Source organism: Mastomys coucha, unplaced genomic scaffold (genome assembly GCF_008632895.1).
Source record: "Mastomys coucha isolate ucsf_1 unplaced genomic scaffold, UCSF_Mcou_1 pScaffold3, whole genome shotgun sequence".
NCBI lineage: Eukaryota > Metazoa > Chordata > Mammalia > Rodentia > Muridae > Mastomys > Mastomys coucha.
Window position 1 is genome coordinate 33967662 of NW_022196909.1, and position 23890 is coordinate 33991551.

The following is a 23890-nucleotide window of genomic DNA, read 5'->3' on the forward strand; positions in this document are numbered from 1 at the left end:
GAACCCGGGAGGGGCGCTGACTGAGCCCTGGGATTCCTGCATCTGGTGCAGTGCCTGGAGGAAACGCTGACATTTCAGCACGAGCTGCCATGAAGATGTCAAGGAGGAACCCACTGTTCCATATGCTAACCTAAAGCACGAGGCGCTGGGAAGCTGGCTTAGTCGGCAAAGTGCTGTCTCACAAGCATGAGAATCCAAGTTTAATCCCAGCACCCAAATAAAGAGCCAGTCATGACGCGTGCTTGTAAACCACCTCCCCACCCCACACACACCCGCCCCCAACCCCAGTCTTCAGCACCGCTGGGGAACCAGACACAGGAGCATTCCTGAGGCTCTCTGGCCACCCAGTGAGACTGAACCAGGAAGCTCTGGGTCTCAGTGAGAGAGACCTTGCCTCAGAACACGAGACGGATGGATGGATGGATGGATGGATGGATGGATGGATGGATGGATGAATGGATGGATGGCTTCAGAGGAAAGAGAATCAAGGATGACCTGAGTACCACACACACATGAACACACTCATATCCCACCTAACATATAACAGAAAGGAAACTAGAGAAAAAAATCGTCCTGTTGATTCTCTGAAAAAGAAACTTGGTGAAAGATTGCGGGTGATGGTATGTTGAAGCCAACGAGACGCTGTTGGGTTGTTTTAGACAGCAGTGTCCAGATCCTTAAGCTCGTGGTAGAACTGTTATCAGAGTGAACATCAGATTGCCTGTCTGCCAGAACTCAAAATGGAATCACAAAATACATAGCTACTGCTCATCAATCTCTTATTTTGAAGTAATTTTGAATGTTTTTTTTGTTTTGTTTTGTTTTGTTTTTACTCTTTTAGGCTTGGTACATGTCTCTGTGTGGGATGAGACCCCCTAAGTTCCTGAGATTGTTCACATTTCACTGCTAAAACTTGCCTTATACGACTTTTACATTTTCAAATCACTGATTCCACTATGCAAAGTTATGCAAATTTTATTCTGAACAGAAAGGGCTCCATATTCATTACTGATAAGAAGGTAACTCCCCTGTCAAGAGGGTACGTCTGAGGGGTTTGTTTTGGTTTTTTTGTTTGGCTAGTTTATACAAACACTTACTCTGGGCCTTACATCAGCACTGAGAATACATCTCAGTCATTAGAATGGTTCTCCGGGACCACAGGCTCCGGGTGAGGACGAGACAGTTCAATTGCTATAACAAGATGCCATATCAGCACTACTATAGATCCTTGTTAAATCTGGGGGCTGGGGGCTCCACCCCCACCCACAAAGAGAAGCCTTTTGGTGTTGACCTTTATAATTGCTGGTACTTAGTACTAACCTGAAGTAGATGGCTTAGCTTTTTAGGTAACTAAGGTGGCATTTCTTCTGTTTTCTCTACGTAATACGTTTGCTGCAGCCTGCTTCTGGGTAGAATATTCCGACCACCATCACCCTTAATATCCTATGACATAATAAACTTGAACTAGATCATATTTAAAAATAAAAATGGGTCTATGGATTTCTGGCAGAGAAGGATGGTCTTATATTGGAATGATAGGGTAACATTTAAAACAGCATGACCAACCAAACCTACATAGATGAATAATGTTGACTGAGGCAAACCTAGGAGAGATGTTCTCTGTGGACCCTACACCTGCCCAGGGACACAGCTCTAGGAAGCTTCCATTTACCAACACGCAGAATGTCACTCCTGCCAAACATTTCCTTCTCTGCATGTTGAAAGAACAGGAAACAGCCAGTTCCAACAGGAATGGTGTAGCCTGTTCTGAAGAAGTTGCCATTCATCAAGGCCACTACCTCCCAGGGAAGTACAAGGAGAGACCTCCGTGTCATACCTGATGTGCCCCCAGGAGCTGCGACTCTCTGCCCTCTGTACAAGATCAGAGACTCCAGGGAGGAGTTTGGGAATTATAATCTCCAGCTGAACAAGGGACAGTAATTTTTTTTTACTGTCCATTTTTTTTTAATGTAAATGGGCCAGCAAAATGACTCAGTGAATGAGGTTGCTTGGCACCAAGACTGATAACCTGAGTTCGATCCCTGAGACCCACATGGCAGAACTGACACCTACATCTGATCTACACCACACACACACACACACACACACACACACACACACACACACACGGAACACAGTTTTAATTTTTTTCTTAAATGAATGTTTAGCACCTTCTATTTACATTGAAAAAGGACAACCTTTAAGCTTTCATGGGACACATCAGCCTAAAAAAAGGCAATTATAGGATGCGTTCTGTAGACTGCAGCCATAGGTATGAACATGCAAAAATGAAGGCAGCCACTGCTCATCAGGTGCTTAGACTGCTTCAGTCCCTGTCGAGAACTTACATAACACTGCCTTCTTTGGGGGAAAAAAAATGCACTTTCTTGATGAAACGGAAACTTAGGAACAGGAAGAGCTCTGCTGAGGCACCTTGCTCTTTGAGTCTTGGGCCCTCCTTACATCTAAACAGTCCTTCTGTATGATCTAGGGCCTGCGCATCATGTCAGAACCAAAACTCATCAGCATGGTGAGGCAGAAGAGAAGACTGAAACCAGCCGGCTGGCTTTAGGAAGCTACAGTAGCTGCCTAGGTTTTTCTCTTTCTAAGAGGTTGCCATGGTGCTGTGTCGATAGATTCACAGATGGAAGGCTGGAGACAAACACACTGGTGAAGTCCTGTCTTGGCCCCTCCAGTGCAATGAAATCAGGAGCCTCATTCTATCTTTTTAAAGTCGGCAGAATTGGGGAGAAAATAGCCAAGGAGTCAGTAGAAGGGTATGTTTTATAGTATCTTGGAGCAGTTGGAGGGGACAAGCAAGATGGATCAGAAAGTCAAAGTTCTTGTCACCAAACATGATGACCTGAGTTTAATCCCCAAGACCTGCATGGAGAAAATGGAAAGCCAACACCTGCAACCTCTCCTCTGACCTACACACACACACACACACACACACACACACACACACATATACATACATATGCACACATACACACACATACACACACATACATACATATACATACATACATATGCACACATACACACACATACATACCCACACATCACACACATGCATATACATGCATACATACACACACACATACACACACACACACACAGACACACGTGTGCATGATAGGGCATTTATATTTATATTAGTATATTTATATACCAAAAGAGTAAGCTTTATTATTTTCAAATATTGTGCACAACCAATTCATATTTACATGAGTCTGAAAAACAAATCCAATTAAAATGAAGAATGGCCTGGCATTATAATATTACAAGAAAAGCACATTCATTTCGATGCATAGACATCAAGCCTGCTATTCTGCAACATGGGCAGTTTTACCCAGTAAAAATTGCAATAATGCACATGCTGTTTGTTGGGCATTTAGAACAGAGCAGAAGTTTTACATTTGCGACTCCTTCAGACAGGCAGTATGAGATTATCTGGCTTTACAAAGGATGACTGAGTTAGGAGAGATTAAATCTATTCCTTAGCATCACAGAGCTCAGAAAAGGGCGGGTCCTGCCCTCTGTCCTCAAGATCCTAAGCCAGCGGTTCTCAACCCTCCTAATGTCTAACACAGCTCCTCATATTGTGCTAACCCCATCCATAGGATTATTTTTGTTGCTACTTCGTAACTGTAATTTTGCTACTGTGACAAATCATAATGTAAATATCTGATATGCAGGTCATCTGATATGTGATCCTTGTGAAAGGGTCATTTGACCCCAAAGAGATCCCCACAGGTTGAGAGCCATTGCCACAAGCCCTTTGTGTCTGCATAGGCTGTGTGCGGGTGGGCATCCAGGGCTGAACCCTCTTCATCTAAATGTCTATCTACTGCCAGCTCTTCCGTTCAATCTCACTGAGACCAGATAAGGATACAGTGAATCATGAACAGTTGATAAGTTGAAGATGGGAGAACAGGGTTCAAGGTTGAAGACAGCTACACTGAATGGCCCAACTCAAAACAAAGGAATGGATAGCTTAATTAATAGCACTCAGGATTTTATCCTATCCCCTCTGTTTTTAAAAGATTTTTTTTTTTTTTGGTCTCTTGTTAGAGTCATCACAAGATGTCTCTAAGGACCAGCCTCAGTGTATCTTTAAGGACCAGCCTCTGGCTGTTACTGCTGTCACTTTTGCTTGATGTGACAAATATCTACAGTGCTCATCTTTTCTTATTAGTCACCATTTTATCATGGAGAATGTGAGCCTGCGTTGATGAGACCGGTCCTTAAAAAAAAAAGAATAAAGCCAGAAACCAAGAAATGTATCAACTTAACCACCCCCCCAAGAAACACAGACAATAGTGATTTTTTTTCCCCTAAGCCAAAGAAATTCTCACTTTACAGATCCACTATAACTGGCTCCACCCCGTGACACAGCTCTGCCCATGCCTAGGAGCCGCAGGCAGCAGCTGTGACCATCTCTTTCCTCTCATTTCTCCGGCACTGCAGGGGAGCTGTCACTGATCTCACAGTCTCTGGTGGTCTAGATTTGCAGATAGCTACCAGAAGAGAATTTAATCAGCCAGCACACACGAAGCCCAGGGACTCTCAATTATTTGCCTCTACAGCTTCAAAAGTGGAAGACTTGACAATGCGTATGTGTTGTTTCCATTGGCCCAGCAAGAACTCATTATCTCCGAGCGCAATTGTTGATGTTCGGTGGCTTAAAACATACAAAACAAGGGTGTGGTAATTTTTCATCTCTAATAGAGTTGCTATATTGGAGCTCTGATTTCCACCCCCTACCCCCCCACCCCGTCTTTCACTCGGATGGGAGACGGGAAGTAGACACGGGTTGGATAACAGAGGTGACAGTCTCTTTTCTCTCTTCCTCTCTTTCTGGCAAACTTGCCTTTTGATTCTAATTCTCAGACGTATCAATTAACAATGCATAATTTTAATAGATCACTTGCAAGCACAAGGATCATGCTGTAAAAATTAATTGTCTGAGGCAGATTTCCTGGAGACACCGTTACTCAATGTTACGATGTCTCCAGAGCTGCCGCTTGCCTTCCCCAAGATTCAAAACAGGCTGGATGTGAGTAGCCCGCCCACGTGGTCTGCAGGTGCCTGGGTGATGGTAGACTTTCCAATGATTTGGAATATAAAATCCTAGGAAGAAAATGATCTGTTTTGGCTTTAGTCAAAATTCTTAGGAAAATTTCAGAGATCTGAATTGAGTGCTTTAACTCAACAAAGCACGGATGATAATTTCTTAAAACAATAGTACCTAAAGCCCCAACCTCTTGTTTAATGCCAGGCTCTGGAAATGATGCAGTCAGCAACTCAGACAGTTGTTGGGCTAGGTGGTAAAAGCCTTTCATCTTTGCCCCAGGAAGGTGATACAGAAGGACTGCAAATTCATGGCCGGTTTAGGCTTCAGAGCAAGTTCAAGGCTAACAAGGAGAGCTGAATAGGAGTGGTCTCAAAATAGAAATTAAGGCTGTGTGGGGACCTAGCTCAGTGGTAGACCATTGGCTGGGCATGGATGAGGCTGTGGGTTGAAACCTCCGAACAACAAAGCAAAAGAAGAAGGTTCAGAATGGTGTCACACCCCGGACAGAAGGCATCTTTCAATCTTTCCATCTGAGCATCTGACAGCAATGTGCGCCTTGGCATAAGGAATCATGGGTATCTGGGGTGTCCTCACCACATTTTAATATGACCTTGAATTGGACACATCCCAGGCCAAAGTTTTCAGTAAATACAGAACACCTGGATGTGCTAGGTTAGTAACCCTGCATTGACCAACACGGCAGCCATTTGACCCAAGAAACCATTGAGTATTTGAGATGCCGGACTAGGGCACCTCAATGTATCAGATGTATCAATGTATCCAAGACGCTTTAAACTGCCGTGACTTAGTAGTGAGAATAGACACAAACTGCATCATTTGCAAGTTTGTATTGATTGCATGTGGATAAGATACTGTGTACGAAGTAATAAAGTGCATCATTAAAATTAATTCCCTCCCCCTTATTTTTTTAAATGGTTGCTAACAGAGCTACTAGAATAGTTTTAGCTATCTAGATAGCTTTCATTCCCAGGTAGCCCTGTTGTAAGTCTTGGTTGCTTAGCAACAAGGAAAAAAAAACGGGAAAGTCCCCAGTCTTTAAGAGGTGGAATTCAAATAGAAACACGGAAAGTACAAGAGCAAACAGGCAGATAAATAATTTTAAAGTAATTTTTAAATTTATAAAGTTAAAAAAATGAAAAATCATACAGAAAAAAAAGTTTTGCTTTAGATGGGGAGATAGGAAAGTTCTTTAGCAAAGATCACATTTGTCTGAGACCTGAGTGAGCCATGGTCCCTGTCTAGAACTCTGGAAGGACATCGTGGAAGCAGGAAGAACAAGCTAGAAGAGTCTGAGTTGGGGACAGTCTTGGAATGTTCACATGTAAATCGATCCTTGAAACATTAATATCTATAAACTATTACCGGAAGCATTAGTTAACCCACATAATGGAACCATCCGTTGGGTACTGCTCCAAGTCATTACTTCAGTTGTTACAGCGACTCTTTGAATGTCATGTTGTAGCATAGTGTCCATTGTGCATAGAACTGCACAGCTCAGTATTTGAAGGCCTCGCCTGCAGAGAGCCAGCATGTAGGAAGTAGTGAGGGAAAAAGTCTCTCTCTCTCTCTCTACACACAAATCTAACATGTTCTGTCTGTCTGTCTGTCTGTCTTCTTCCTATCTTCATCCAATCAGACAGTAAGCGTCTTAGTGTTCCATTGGTGTGAAGAGCTGTCATGACCATGGCAACTCAGAGAAGAAAAGCATTTAATTGGGGCCGGCTTACAGTTTTAGAAATTTGGTTCATTGCCACCATGGCAGGCAGCATGGCAGCACACAGGCAGACATGGCACTGGAGAGGTAGCTGGGAGTTCTACATCCAGATCAGCAGGCATCAGGAAGAGAGAAACACGGGGCCTCACTTGAGCATTTGAAACCCCAAAGCCCACTATCAATGACACACTTTCTCCAATAAGGCCACACCTCCGAATCCCTCTCAAGTAGTGCCACCCCCTAATGATCAGGCATTCAAATATAGGAGCCTACGGGAGCCATTCTCATCCAAACCACCAAACTAAGTGAACACGACTTCTCTGCAAAAATGTAAAGTGTCTGCCAATCTTTTTCCTAGGCTTCTCCCCATGCTGAGCAGAGAGCTGGTAAACACTCAGGCTCACCTTGCTTTTAATCAGTTATAAAAATGCATTCGGTTCATCTGTCACACCCATGAACACTAGGATGGTGTTCCCCAGTCGCTCTGCAGCAAGACCCCCATGGCTGAAGCTATCTATCGTGTGAACTTTTCCTGGGATAGCGCTAAAGGGACAGGGACCAATGACAGACTAAAGAAGCAACGCCACTCACATTTAGCTTGATGAAACAGTAGCGCTGATGGGGGTTATTTATAAGAGCATGGGAAACAGATGGGTTGCTACAGCGCTGAAGATCAGCCTTCCCCAGCAAACCGTTAACCAAGGACAAATCCTTGAGAAAGGATAAGACCTTGTAAACCAGGGCCTCTTCCATGATGGATGATTGACAGGCCCAATCAAGTGCAGGTTCCTGTGGGTCACCACAGCTCCCAAGCTCTCGAGAGGGCAACAGCCACGTACATGCCAGGCGTCCCCCAACTACGAACTATGTAACAGTGTTTCTATTCTCTAAGCAATTGTTTTGCTGGACCTTGAAAGGGAAATTTCTGTTCTCTGTCTCCTCCTCATCCTCTTGGAAAAGTAGCTGTTGAGTGTCTTCCCCTGGTCTCCGGGGGAAGGTTGCCTTTTGTCTCCTAATGATTAGAGTTAACAACTCTTGAGAGAGAGAAAACGAAAAGTATATGAGACAACAGGCCTGGGAATCAGTATGGTTCTTCAGATTCATAGAGCATCCGGTGACCTGCAGATCACCCAGTACAAGATCCAGAGGAACCCTAGGCTCACCAATCTCATATGCCTCCCCACAGCTCCCTATTAAACTCGTGTGCCTGGGAGCCAAAGGCGGGATGATCTTTGTTGACAATAATGTCTGTGTTCTTCCGCCTATAAGATTTCCAAATAAACTATTTTCCTTGTCCCAATGATTTGCCCTTCAATCACTGCCTTTTTGGAGTGGCAGACAATTATTGTCACTCCCTGGCTCACAGAAGGGAAAGCAGGTTTGCATTAATGCAGTCAGCACTCTCTGTGTTTCGTAAATTAGGGACACTCCATCTCCCTCAGGCAGCACGTCATCGTTCATTTTTGAAAGAAGGAATGAAACACCCGCTCTCTGCTTCTTGTCTCTTCCTCCTAAATATTGAAGATTAATTTTCTTCATTACAGTAGTCAGATGTTTAGTAAGCATTCTGTTTATGATTCGATACTACATTAGGAAGAAAGCTTAGCCATGCAACTCTGAAATGCTGACAGCCTCGTGGTTACGTCATGCCAGTTCCCTTGCCTCCAGACTGTGTGGTAGTGGACCACGAAACCTCTACACTTGTTAACTCTCAAGTGCTTGTTGGGCTGGTTGGGGATGAGGCATAAGATCACCTGCCTTTAGGAACTGATAACAAATTAAAGGATAGGTGAAAAGCACCCCGCTGAGAAGTACACAGTAGGACCTCAACCCCTGAAGGCTATCCATCTGTAGGTATAATCATTCTCATACATGACAGGTTATCTGGTCCTGGTGCAACTAAGGCATGGCACTCTGAGCAAGCTATGACCCTCAGGCATTCATGAATTAAAGTGATTGTTTAACCTTTGTCTCACCTTTTGTTAGGATTGGCTTCGGTTGTCAACTTGACACAAACCTAGAGTCGCCTCCAGAGAAGGAAACTCAATTGCTCATTGATGTAGGAGGGCCCAGTCCACCATGAGTGGTACCCTCCCTAGGCAGAGGGGCCTTGGCTATATGGAAACAGTGGTAGCTGACGGTGAATCTGAAAGCAAGTCAGCAAACAGCATCCCTCCAAAGTTACTATGTTTCAAGTTCCCACCGGCAGGTTCCTGCCTGAGTTCCTGCCTTGAGTATTCTCAATGACGGGCTGGCACCTGCAAGAATAAAGCCAAGCAAACCCATTCAGCCACTGTGATGGTTTAGATATGCTTGGGCCAGGGAGTGGCACTATTAGGAGGTGTGGCCTTGTTGGAGTGGGTGTGTCACTGTGGGCGTGGGCTTTAATACCCTAGTCCTAGCTGCCTGGAAGTCAGTATTCTGCTAGCAGCCTTCAGATGAAGATGGAGAACTCTCAGCCCCTCCTGCACCATGCCTGCCTGGATGCTGCTATGTTCTTGCCTTGATGATAATGGACTGAACCTCTGAACCTGTAAGCCAGCCCCAATGAAATGTTTTTATAAGACCTGCCTTGGTCCTGGTGTCACAGCAATAAGACCCAAGTCGTTTTCAGTGAGTTGTTTTATAACAGCAACAGAAAAGCAAACTAGGACACCTCGTAGGTAGAGTTAGAGAACCTCCTTGCCCAATAACCCAACCAGATCTCTTCTACAGTATCATCGAAGGAGAATATATTGAACTGTCTCTTATGGCAAAGACTCTTTCTGCTGAGAAAATCTCCGGGGTTTCTTATCAACGGAAGCCACTTCAAAAATAGTAGAAGCATGGGTTTGAGAGATGGCTCAGCAGTTAGAGCACTGGCTGCTCTTGCCGATGACCTGGGGACCGTTCTCAAGCCCACATGGCAACCCTCAACAAATTATAATTCCAGCTCCAAGAATCTAGTGTCCTTGTCTGGTCTCCATAGGAACCTGCACGTACATGTGAACACATGTGCACATGCACATAAGTGCACACACACACACAAATATAAAGTAAATATTTTAAGTAGACATTGGTCTGCTAGAGAGTCCGTAGAGAATATCTGGATACCTTTCAGTGTCTTTGAGTTTGTAGCTCTTTCTGCACAGAAGGAACATACACTTTCAAGGTTTCAGGTGCTGTCCCATCGTAATGAAACCTGGAAGACTGGCTCCTGGGAAAGCCCTGGCTACTTCAGAGGGTGGAGAGGGTGGAACCCTGTCAGTCAGAGGAAGTGTTTGAGAAATGAGGACTGGCTAGAAACGGGTGTGTAGGAAATGTCATGGAGATGCAGCCTTAAGCATTGTATGCCCTGTGCCTCTGATGGAGCACAAAGGAATTTCTAACTTAGTTTTGACTATTTCTGAGAATTCTCATTAGGCTGCCATAGTAGCCAGACAGAGAGAGAGGGAGAGAGGGAGAGAGGGAGAGAGGGAGAGAGGGAGAGAGGGAGGGAGAAAGAAGAAGAAGAGGAGGAGGAGGAAGAAGAGGAGGAGGAAAAGGAGAAGAAGAAGAAGAAGAAGAAGAAGAAGAAGAAGAAGAAGAAGAAGAAGAAGGAGAAGGAGAAGGAGAAGGAGAAGGAGAAGGAGAAGGAGAAGGAGAAGGAGAAGGAGAAGGAGAAGAAGAAGGAGAAGGAGAAGGAGAAGGAGAAGGAGAAGGAGAAGGAGGAGAAGGAGAAGGAGAAGGAGAAGGAGAAGAGGAGAAGAAGAAGAAGAAGAAGAAGAAGAAGAAGAAGAAGAAGAAGAAGAAGAAGAAGAAGAAGAAGAAGAAGAGAGGAGGGGTGTATTTTTCTCCCCTTATTGGATGAATGACCCCAGTGAGTGCGTCTTCTTGCCTTGAGAAAGTCTGAGCTTCTTCAGACTCCACAACACTTCCTCTATCCAAAGTGTCTGCCACAAACTTCACTGGGTTCATAGGCCAAACGTTTCTTTCACTTCTTCCCATTCTAATTCACAGTCCATTCAGCAGCCACAGGTGGCTTTCTGTAACTCTTTCCAAATTTTTCTACAAACATTTGACAAGAGTTAGCGATGTAGTAAAAAGAATATATACATATTCTAATATATATAATTGCATATATGCATATATATATATATATATATATATGCAATTAGATTGAAGAAGGTAAGGGCTGGAGTTAGAAAACCATCCTTCAAAACAAGTATTAAGAGTTGTGGTTCGGGCTGGCGAGATGGCTCAGTGGGGAAGAGCACTGACTGCTCTTCCGAAGATCCTGAGTTCGGATCCCAGCAACCACATGGTGGCTCACAACCATCTGTAATGAGGTCGGACGCCCTCTTCTAGTGTGTCTGAAGACAGCTACAGTATACTACGCTGGAGAGAGCGGGGCCAGAGCAAGCAGAGGTCCTGAGTTCATTTCTCAGCAGCCACATGATGGCACACAGCCATCTGTACAACTACAGTGTACTCATACACATAAAAAATAAAAATAAATTAAAAAAAAAAAAGAGTTGTGGTTCTCCAGAAGGAACGGGGACACCCCAAGAACACAGCCCACAGAATCAACCGAATGAGGCTCCTGGGAGCTCAGAAGCCACCAGGGAGCCTGTAGGGGTCAGACCTGGGTCCTCCACATATATGTTACGGCTGAGTAGCTTTTGTTCTTGTGTATTTCATAACAATGGGGGTGGAGCTGTTTCTGACTCTATCGCCTGCATGGGAGACCCCATCCCCCGAGCTGGGTTACCTCATCCACCCTTGATGTGATAGTATGTACCTGGTCTTGTTGTAGCTTGTTGTGTGTGCCACATTTAGTTAATGTCCGTGGGAGGCCTGCTCTTATCTGAGGGGAAAGTGGGTGGGGGTAGATCTCTGGGGGAGAGGGAAGGTGAGAGAGAGCAACTGGGGGAGGGGAGGAAGGGGTAACTGCGGCCCAGATGGAATATAAGAGAGAAGAATAAGAAAATAAATAAAAACAAAAGAGCCGTGGTTCTCAACCTGCGGGTCACTGTCCCTTTGCATTAATCTGTAACAGTGAAAATCCATCCTTCCTATCAGATCTTTACATTACGGTTCATAACAGTGGTAGGACTACAAGTCATGAAGTAGCAATGAACATGATCTTATGGTTGGGAGGGGACAACACAATGTGAGGAACTGTATTAGAAAGGCACAGACTTAGGAAGGTTGTGAACCACTGATGGAGAGTGATCACATAAGACACTTGGACCCTCACCTAAGCCTTCATGTCTTTAGAGGAATTTAATTAGGTGCAGTCCCTAAGCTTCCGGGGAGCCTAGCTTTCCGAGCTTTCCCTGTCTTGAACTGCTACTGCTGGGTCTTTTTCCCTCTGGTGCCTAATAGTAGAGGTTAGAGAGCAGGTGGCCTCAATTTTCTGGAATCCTGAAAAATTTTTTTTTTCTCCTCCTTACTAAAGCATTCATTTATATCCCAGACATAAATATGTAAGTTATCTACTTACAATTACCCTAGTGACATTTTTTTTCTTTTAGTTTTTGCAAGACAGGGTTTCTCTGTGTAGCCCTGGCTGTCCTGGAACTCACTCTGTAGACCAGGCTGGCCTCGAACTCAGAAATCCGCCTGCCTCTGCCTCCCAAGTGCTGGGATTAAAGGTGTGCACCACCACCGCTCTGCAGGAGCCGACATTCTTTAGTACAGTCTTCAGCAGAGCAATGCGGGTCCCAGGGGCCATGTCTAAAGACCCACCTGTCCCACAGGAACAAACACCAGTCCACTTAGACATGAGACCAACCACCTCTTCTGGCAGGACTTCTAGCCTAGACTTTCTGCCTACAACATGGACCCTCGAGCTTCATCTTAAGAAAGTCTTCTTTGTGTCTAAATCTGCCTCGATGCTTCTTTCTCAAGTTGATTGGCCCAGAGCCAAGCGATTTATTTCATCAATAAGTCCATTAGTTAAAGCTGTCAGATTAGGTCTCCAGGGCATGGAAATCTTAAAATAGTTTTCCAAGAGATTCACAAATGGGTAGGAGCAGTGACCGGGGCAGAGGATGTGATTGTGGATGGGAACGGATCTTCACATTTAACTGGTCCAGCCTCTTCCTTTTCCGTGGAAAACGATGGAGCCCGCAGAGTGACTTATCTAATGACTCTGTACTCAAGAGGTAGCCGCGTCATAGGTACCTCAGATCTTACGACTCTCGCTAGCAAACTTTCTTTTCCATCGTCTCATTGACCCTCTGGGGGAATACCTCAGACTCTTATCCCAGGTCCTCAGGGATCCTGTCTCTTGTTAGACTGGACACTACAAACTGAAAGGACTACTTTCACGGCAGGGAAAGGCCTGTAGTCACAATCAGGTCCCTGGAAGGCCTCCCAGGAAGTGGTCAGCAACCTCTCCAAGCTCCTGCTTTGCAATTGGCCGAGGGAGTCTTAAACCAGCTCTCACTTCCTCTTATAAAAAGAAAAAAGAGAAAGAAAGGGACACTGGTGTGGGAAGAGTCGAACGAACATATTAATTCTCATCGGTTTATACAAGGGAAAGCTCGCAAGAAGATCAGGAAATTTTCTGAGAGATGAAAAATCAGTCTTCTCCAGGAATCAGCCCCCTGAAAGGTTATCCAATCCCAAGCTGTCAGCCCTAAAATATACACATATGCACATATACACATATACATACACATACATCATATACATATACAAATATACACATATATGCATACATAAACATATACATATATATGCAACACTAAATGAACTAAGCATGTATTTATAAATGTATGTATATATAATATATATTACATACATATGTTACATTATACGTATAAATATATAATATATAGTATATAAATATAATATAAAATATATTTTAAATATATAAAGTAAAATATAAATATATAAATTACATACATATGTTTATATACATGTTACATATATGCATGCATATATAAATATGTATATTTATAGATATATAAAGGGCCTGAAAAGGGCAAAAAATTCATGGTCAAAGCAAGAGTGGTCTAAATCTGGGTCCGCAGAAGAAGCATCAAATGCTTTTAAGCACTGGGCCATTTCTTCAGCCACTCCATGAACCTTTCAAGCCACACAGACACTTATGCCCACATGGAGCTAAAAATATGTTTAAGTTCTTAGGAGGTATAAAAAGCAAGATAAAACCACAGGTGTGGTCTACTTACTAAAATAATCAATAGTGGCATGCTGCCTGGTGCTTCTGTATTTCCACATCCCCTTAAGAGAAGTGGTCTCTACATACCAGAGTGCATTGTGGGCTGCAGTGTGTCCGGGGAGAGGGGAGATGTGGCAAAGAAAGCCCCCGTCAGAGTATGCAAACATTTGATAAACTTAAAAGACCAGAAGAAATGCACCACTCATCTCTAAAAAGAAGCCCAGAAATGTATTTCATGTTTTATCATCCTGCATATATTTGTGGTATATTTTTGGTGGAGGAGGTGTTCTGTTATGTCTTAATTTAAAAAAAAAAAAAAAAAAAACAGTTGTGAGCAATTTCTCTGAATGATGCATGTATGTAGTCCAGACTTGTTCATTCCTGTATCTCCGTGTGATTTGCATCAGCAGCACAGGCTACATAGACTGTGTGCCGTGCACAAAGTCTTAAGGCCATGATGAACTTGACGAGCATGACAAACATGACAAGCATGGCTAATATGTAAACTAAGAGTAACCATCCTTGTTGAGCTAAGAAGAGGGAGGTTCCAGGACTTTCCCACTGTCAACAGTAAATTCCAGGATCATACTGACAGACAACTCAGATGGTCTAGCCTCAGTAATTGCTGCTGCCCCTCCAGCCTGTGCCAGCATCTGTTCCCTCCCAGGCTTCCTGAACACATCAGGGGGCTGTCCACCAGAAAGAAGATTTCTTTGAAGTGGAAACTTAAGACTTGAGCATTCTTTGAAAAGTCAGTTAGATGGCGTTCTGCTGGAACAAACATTAGGGAACGTTTCATTAAAGTGGACACAGGTGAGAGGCTGAGGGGGACTCAAGAAGGGATGTTTTGCTGAAGCAGACACAAGACAGAGGATGTTCTGCTAAAACAAACATGAAAGGATATGTGATGAAGGATTCATTGCTAACAACACGAATGTATCGATCCGCCTTACATTGTATAGTTGAGCTGCATTTGTCTGGACTCCATAGAAAGAAACGCACCAAAAAAAAAAATCTTCTGGTGGTGTGCTACAGTTTGTTGTTGCTTCCTTGGACTCAGGCTGATTGGATGCATGTGCTGAGGCAGGAGTCGTGCTGAGGCAAGGCCCGTGGAGGACACGTGATGTTTGGAGGGTATAAATAGGACTCCACAGAGAGACAGGAGAGCGCTTGGCTTGCTGGTACAGCTAGCTGGATAAGGCTTGTGGGTCTCCTCCTGTCTTTGCTGATCTTCACTTTCCTGAGAGGGGCACAGCCGAGAACTTCTAGAGTTCCTGTTGGTCCCTCCTGCTGATTCGAACCGAGGTTTAGGCCTGGCTGTCTCTGCTAGGTCGTGTCACCACTATTGCTGACCCAACTGTACCAAACTGGACTGCTGGTGTATCCATGATGTGTTTCCGAGTGGATTGACGTGCCGCTGCTGACCTGTGAACGGAACTGCTGATTTCCAGACAACACAGACTGGAGTTGCTCCAAAGAACCTTTCTAAACAGGCGCACTACACCTATTTTAGTCAGCATTTGTACTTCTGCACAAAGCATCATGGTTAAGAAGCAAGTTGGGGAGGAAAGGGTTGGTTCAGCTTACACTTCCACATTGCTGTTGATCACCAAAGGAAGTCAGGACAGGAACTCACACAAGGCAGGAACTTGGAGGCAGGAGTGGATGCAGAAGCCATGGAGGAGTGCTGCTTACTGGCTTGCTTCCCCTGGCTTGCTCAGCTTGCTTTCTTATAGAACCCAGGACCACCAGCCCAGGGATGGCACCACCCATAATGGGCTGGGCTCTCCCACCCTTGATCACTAATTGAGAAAATGCCTTACAGCTGGATCTCATAGAAGCATTTCCTCAAGCAAGGCTCCTTTTTCTGTGATAACTCCAGTTTGGGTCAAGTTGACACACACAACCAGCCAGTACATCTCCCGTATCTTTTCTTTTCCACCACCTCTGGTGGGTGGTGGGCTACCAGGGAGCTGAAAAGCATTTAAGAAACATCATTAAAAATAAGATTTGAAAAAAAAAAATGAATTACATTTCTTTCCTGCCGGTATTATTCCATCTCTTCCTTTGTATCCTTCATCCAAAGTCCATCACAAGTTCCACTGATTGCATTCATTAACCACTTGGTTTCTCTCAGACTCCTTGGTGTTGGCAGAAAATGCTAGAGCATCAGATCCACAGAAGCCTTCTCTGTCTTGTTCACGGGAGTGTCCCTAGCACAACGTGGCATTTAATTCAGAGTAAATATCAGTGAAACATGGTGTGGGTAAGTAGATAGGTAGGTAGCCAGATGGACATTAAAGGACTCTCTGTATAGTCTGGATGAGTCACATCATTGAGGCGACCTCCTGCTGAACTGAAGATACGAATCACTTTAGGTTCTAATCTCAAGACATTTTTACACATCTGTCGTCCCCCAAGCAGCAGTGGCCGTTTTGCCATCACCAGTGTCAAAGACCACGCAGCTAACAGATTCAGATCTAGACGTGAGAGGACTCAGCGGACCGAGGCCAGGCTTTCAGCCTCTCCTCCCATCCCTGGTTCCAGATTCGTGACTCTAACCTCCATGTAACATCTATCTGAAAGTTTGGAACTGCATTGGACAGCTAGGTCCTCAATTATTTCCATCGATCAACCTCCCAAGCGACAGTGAAACTAGAAAAAATACCAATGGTCAAAGTCCTATCACATAAGTAGCTTATATGAGAGCCTCGCTCTAAACGCTCAACTGTGGGCAGGAAGTTGCCCGAACATGCGTGATTGTGGCTTTCTTAAGGAGACAGCCAAATGCCTGTGTCAGCCTCGGGACCACAAAGACGATCCATGAATGTTTGGGCATATATGCATATATGTAGATATGTATACACATACATACATAATGCACACACATGTATAATGTATACATATGTATAATGTACACACATATATCTATATATACACACATGTATAATGTACACACATATACATAATGTATATATGCCTATGTGTACGTGTATATGTATATATGTATATATGGGATCTACCTGACCATGAGTCTGTCACTAGCATTTTAACCCCATGTTAACCAATATCACACAGATAACAGCTGTCTGCCCACCATTTGGGACTCGCAACAGAGTCCTCGGCCACTGAGTTAACGTCTATGGATGCAGGGAGAGCAAGCTCAGGATGCAGAAGCTGAAACTCATCCAAACGTCTCTTCTAATATGTAGAGGTCGCTGATATTGTTTACCAGACCGGCCAATCGCTTCCATAGAATCACGATTAAGACAGGGGTCCACACCAGCTGCTCCTGAGTATAACGGGACTGGTTTATATAAAGGTCCCATAATGCACTGGTTCTGAAGGAGCGCTCAGTGTCAGGGGACAGTCTCCTGCCTCAGCTAACGGCCTCACAGCAGGAAGTTGTGAGGTCTGATCCCTGATCGTCTAACTTAGAGGCTTCTCAGGAGGACCATGAGGGGAGATTCTTGGGAGGACAGTGGGTACCGGGCATGAGATGCTGTGAGAAGGAATGGCGGGCTCTAATCGGCTGCAAAGCGGTTTGTCAGGGGGAAACTTGAGTGTCGAAGACGGAACCGAGGACATCACCATAAAATGTGTAACAGTGAGCCAACAATGTCCCAGGCACAGTGTGTGGCTCAAACACACACCCAGCAGTCAGCAGAGCAAGAGATATTAGAAAAATTAAAGTCACACTTCCCACACTATTCGGCCATCCCAAGTCTGTTGCTTACAATGGAGGACAATATTCGTGGTCATAAATTGTGCTGCAGCCCAGCCTCAGTGTTTACCCATAATCCTTTACACGCCATGGGGTGGCACTCCTCCCTGTCTCCACGCTGACACCTCCGGGACATCTGTACACCGGAACACCCTGTTGTCACATCCCAAAATTCAACTTCACGAGCCTCGGGCTGTGAAAGACAACAGGGTGTGTGAGAAGGGCAGCTTCGGAGAGGAAGAGGGTGCTTCTAGTACAAAACAGAGTTGTCTTGTGTGGCGCCCAGTGACGCTGATTTCCTGGTGCTGTGGCTCGCTTCAGGCACACAAAGGTGTGAGGACACCCAACCAAGGGGAAAAGATATCGTGGTGATGATGGCAGTGATGAGGATGAGGATGAGGATGAGGATGATGATGGTGGTGGTGATGATGGTGATGATGATGATGATGATGATGATGATGATGATGATGATGATGATGGTGGTGTTGATGATGGTGACGATGATGGTAACTATGGCTTAAATTCTCTGCCATTCTACTGACCTGCCCAGCATTAACCATCTCAGAGAAGAAAACGTAACAGAGAAGTGCTGACATTGCTATGGGCAGGCGCCAACCCTATAACCAAGGGGGACCATCTGTACCTTGCCATTTACTTCATTCCAAGAATATGACAAAGAGAACCAAGAAATTCAAAACAATACATCGAGCCCCTCTCCCCTCTTCTCCTTTCTACTTTGGGGAAGAAGAATGAGGAGGAGAAGGCAGGGGTAGGGGGCGGAAAGACAGCTCAGTTGATAAAGTAAGTGCCTGTCTCATTGGAATGAGGACCTGAGTTTCACCCCCCAACATTTGTATAAAAATCCAGGTGTGTCAGCCCAGGTTTGTAACCCCAGCACTAAGAAAGCTGCAACAGGAGGATCGCTCTGTATGGCTGATTAATGCTAGGCTAGCTTATTTGGCAAGCCCGGGCCAGCAAGAGACCCTAACTCCAAGGAGGGCATCCCGAGTGACACCAAGTTGTCATCTGACCTCGAGACACTTGCACACATTCTAGCACATGTGCGTATGCAGATGTGCACATGCATGTGGCTGAAGAAGAATCCTAAGCAGATGTGAGAGGGGAAGAGGCAGTTCTCTGGATAGACAGGCGAGTGGTGGCTCCATCCCTACCTTGGTGCTCCAAGACCTCATGGCCTGAGCACTTTGGAAAAAAAATACACGATGGTCTTCAGTAGTTTAGATCCAAAATTCAGAAATAGAACGGAGTGTTGTGAAACGAGGCATGGCAAAACAAATGGACAAAACATTGTTGTGGAAACCCGGTGGGCCTGGTCTCCTCTCAAGTTCAGGCTGACCTTGGCCAAATGAGCCCTAAGGTCCTGTGCAAAGGCTGGTTGCCCCTCCCACATCCATGTCTAACTTCAGCATCTGCCCATGGCTGAGGTGTGTTTAAACCAAATGGTCAGCAAGACTAAGTTCTCTTTAGGCTGCAGATGAACCTGCACTCAGGTTCCTGTGAGCCTGAAGCCAGATTCAGCAGCCCAAGGAAACCCCAGGTCTCCACCCAGATTTTCTGCTTTCAAATTCATGGAGCTCACTAACTTGAACCCCATGTACACAGGGATGGAGAGGGTGCTGTTCTAGCAGAAGACCTAAGTTTTGTTCTCGGCACCCATGAGGTGGCTCACAACTGTTACGCTGAAGCATCCCATGCCCTCTTCTGGTCTCCATGGGCACCGGGCATGTGTGTGATGCTCAAATATACAAGTAGACAAAACACCATGCTATGAGAGAAGGGATAAAGTCCGCCCAACCGCAGAGGGGGAAAATGCTCACATACAGCCTGAGAAATCCAAAGAGAGGCAGACACTATGACATCAGAGTCCCTTGGAATCCAAGCCCCACCCCTCTGATGTGAAATCTAAACATCCCTATGGACCAGAACCCAGAATCAATAAAGTCAGTCAGAGATTTTTTTTGTCAGTCTTTTTCCTCTGATTTGTTTTTAATGTGATGGGTTCCATATTACAGGTTCCTCCTGTGCCTTTGTAAAAAAAAAATATTACCTGACAATGACGGGCACAGAATAGTCTGGTGACCAGACACATCACCAAAGCCTTGTTATGAAGCAGGAAGCATTAGAATTTTGAATATAGATTTTTTAAATAAATAGAACTGTGATGATGAGTTCCCGACAATAGTAAAATTAGAGGTTCCAGCATTTTCTAACAGATGGCACCCCGCCTTGTATTATTGTGTTCGTGTGAGCAACACTCTTCATTATATGGAGATATCTTTCATTGTGAGATCTTCAGAGCCGGGATTAAGGAAAGGATATAAACACACGCATTTGGAAGATCTTATTGTCGAAAGTGCTCATTTGCCTCTAACTGGCATCATTTCTCTGTTGCTTAAAGAAAGGAGGAATGTCTCCCCCCCCCCCCCCCCCCCCCCCCCCCCCCCCCCCGCTGTATTTTTTTTCCTAACAGTAGGGAGACTGCAACATTGTTGCTAAGGTTGTTGATTCTAACCAGCTTTCATTAGACGTAAAAACCCACAAAGAATCAATCAATACTTTGTGGTTTTCAAACGAGCCTTCAAGGTGGGTACCATTAAGTGTTCATTGTATCCAAACAGTATTAGCCCCAGAGGGGGTGGGGGGACGTGAAAAGAAATGGGAAATATCCTTGCTATGCTAATCATGCTTTCTATTAAATAAAGCAATTTAAGCCAATAATGCGCTGCTTACTTACAGGCTAGTACAGTAGCCAAAATTTCCCTTACATAACAAGCCACAGTATTTAATGAGATTTTCTTCACACTAATACACAGGACTTAATAGAGCTATTTACTGTCGGTGGCACCTGTCCATCACAACTTCCTTCTTTAGGTTTTCTTGCCTGTCTCTGCACCACAAGGCTGACAGCCATTTGCTTCTAGAATATTATAACTGCTTAGCATTACCTTGGCAAGACTTAGAGTTCTTACAAAAACTTCATACAATGCAATGAGCATGCTAGGCACTTAATAAACGCACCTACGGAAGTGGATTCTCTCCGTCATATTTCTCCTCAGTATGGTTTGTAGTGGGTGTGAATACCATAGAAATGCTACCTACAGGAAATGGACTGAGACAACAAACCAATTCTATTAATCATATTTACAGGTTTGCTCATAAAAATCTACATTAAGGGAAACCTGGTTTTTATTTATCACGAAGTCCTGTAACTCCATGTTGCAAGAATATCCCACATTTGCATGTTGCAAAGCATTTGCAGACAGCGGCTGGGTTCGCCTCTCTGAACACATGACCGTTCCAAACACTACCAAAGACAGAACTCAAGTGAAGATAGAGGGTCCAGTTCCGCGACTCCACAGTCCTAGTGCAGAGCCATTGTCCCGTGGTACCTCTGTTTAAGGAACGCCGTGCCCTCCCACGCAGTTTCCGGAAAGAGCTTTGCTTCAGGTCAAGGTTTGCACTGGAGGCCACAAAACGCTTGCGGAGAAGAGGGATGGCTGAAGATAAAGAGTTCCTCAGATTGTAATCCGAGTGGGTAGAAAAGTGATTTACCTTTTACCCCACCCCCACCCCACCCTAGCCCCGCCGCCGCCCAAAATGAAGTTTACACAAAGCTGCTGCCTAAATCAAGAGCTCCTCTCTCATGAATAGTTTGAGTCACCTCGCTCGCATCATTTACACCCTTTGTCATGCAGACGATCTAAAGTCCCGTTCTGCCTTAGCACATCTTCTGTTCAAGCCAGCACAGATCCTATCCCACAGTAGGAAATCTGTCCGAATTACAAATTGTTATATACATACATACACACACATATACATATATATATATACATATACATATACGAGTTGTATTCTGGAATAAGGACAGACACTTTGCTTTTCAAGTTGTTGATGTTTCGTGCGGCCAGGGTGTGGGGGGAGGGAGGAGGCCCGTGCATGCACGTATGCAGTTATGAATGCAAAAGTTATGAGGGAGGTTAAGGTGGAGGGGGGACATCAGATCCTTGGAGCGAGAGTTACCAGAAGTTATAACTGTCGCTGGTTCTGGGAACCTAACCCTAATCCGGGTCCCCTGGAAGAGCAGTCAGCGCCCTTAGCCTCTGTCCATCTCTCCGGCCCCTGAGTTTGTGGGTTTGCTTTGTTTTCCAGATCTTTACTGTAAGACCAGTCTCGATGTCCGCAAGACCGCTGTCTCGCACAGTTCTCCTGTGTGAAGGTCTTACGCAGCCATCTAAAGAAGTAAAAAGCAGCCTATTGAGGACACGGGGAAAGGGTTCAAAATTCCAGTTTTCTAATCAGGGAGAAGTCTTCGCAGGAAAAAGATTTCAGTTACTCCAAACGGAAGCATCAATTAAGGTCTAATCAATTTACCTATAACTCTTTCAACTTGGAGATGCCCAAAGAACTGTGCACCTCACCCATGCATCCGAAACAGCTCACGGTGGACAGCCAGGACCACCTCTGTTTGCTTTACCACTTCGTTGCAAAGAGATGACCAATTTCTCAGGGGCTTTCAGTCTCCCCTGAGGCTCCCGTCAGCCTGCTCACAGCCTCATCTCTCTGCCTCTTCACAGGGCTCTAATTTTATACCCATGTTCCCCTGATGTCTCTCTTTGTACCCCCATCTCCTCTTCAAAGGACACCTGTCAAATGAGATGATGGCCCTGCTCTGAGGATTTCACTTTGAACTTTTAGCACCTTCCAAAGACGTTTTCTCTGAAACACAGGTGCGCTCTGACATCCTCCGGGATTGACTTCATGCCACTAAGGACAGGAAGTAAGATTTACCCTGAAGCACTCGGAGAGCAGACGTTAACAGTTTACCTGTTCTTGGAATCTGTTGAGTGAGCACCAGGCTCACACTCCAGTCACCCTGAGTGACTTCTGGCAAGTCTCTGTCGCCATGATATAGCGGTTTTCTAAAAATTATGTGTATGTGGGGGAGTGGGAGGGGCAGTATATGCACCTGAGGGTGACTGAGGACGTCAGAAGAGGGCGCTGGATGTCCTGCTGGTGAACTTGAGGCTGTGGTGAGACACCCAAACTTTCTCTGCAAGAGCAGTTTACAGAGCTATCTCCCAGCTCCTGCATAGTGACTTCTGCTTACCCCCTAAGCAGTGTGTGTGTGTGTGTGTGTGTGTGTGTGTATGTACGTGCGTGCACACGTGTGTTCTTCATATGGACAACAAACCTGCAGCTCCTTGTCTGAAATAAAACATCAGTCAATCAATGACAGCTTTACCAGAGTAAATATTGCAGGGCTCTTCCAGAGGCTCATTCAAGAGGCAGATTACAGAAGAAACCTTCAGAAGTCACTGAAAAGGAGCTGGTTGGCAGAAGGTGAGAATGAGATTTGAGCGCAGTGTAGCCACCTGCAGGGCTAGCGGTGAACTGCAACCTTTTCCTGTAATCCCAGGTCTGTCTCAGGAGACAGAAAGAGGGCACTCCAGGCTGTATGGGGTGTTTGAGGCCTGGGCTACACAGTAAAACCATGCATGCATATACAAGCAAACTATTACAGACCTCAAAAATGAAGAAACCACTGACAATCTTAAAGTATATAGTATATATGTTTATGTGTGTGTGTGCATGTGTATGTAGTCTCTATGTATGTGTATAGTTTATATACATATATTATGTGTATATGTATGATTGTTCATATATACACAAACATGTATATATGCATAACTATTCATACATATACATATATGTGTATATTTATATATAGTTTGTATGTATACTGTATATACACATGCATATATAGCTCATATATATAATGTATATATATTTGTATATATACTGTATATATATATATACATGCATATATATAGTTTATATATACACACATGCATATGTGTACATATACATATGTGTGTGTTTTACCAGAGCCATTATATATGTATACATATATGTATATATACACATATATATGCCATATATACATATATACATATACATACACATATATGTATTTATATGTGTCTTATAAAGTACAGAAAAATTAGTTAATAGTTAAATAAGCATGACTATGACAAAGAAAATTTGGGGCAAGGAAGAACATCCACGGTCAAGAAATGCTGGAATATTGCACAAAAGGATGAGGAAAGAAAGCCCAGCTGAAGAACTAGATGTCCCAGAGTGGGGTGGTGGCCAAGGGGGGGACTTGTCTCCTCCTCAGCA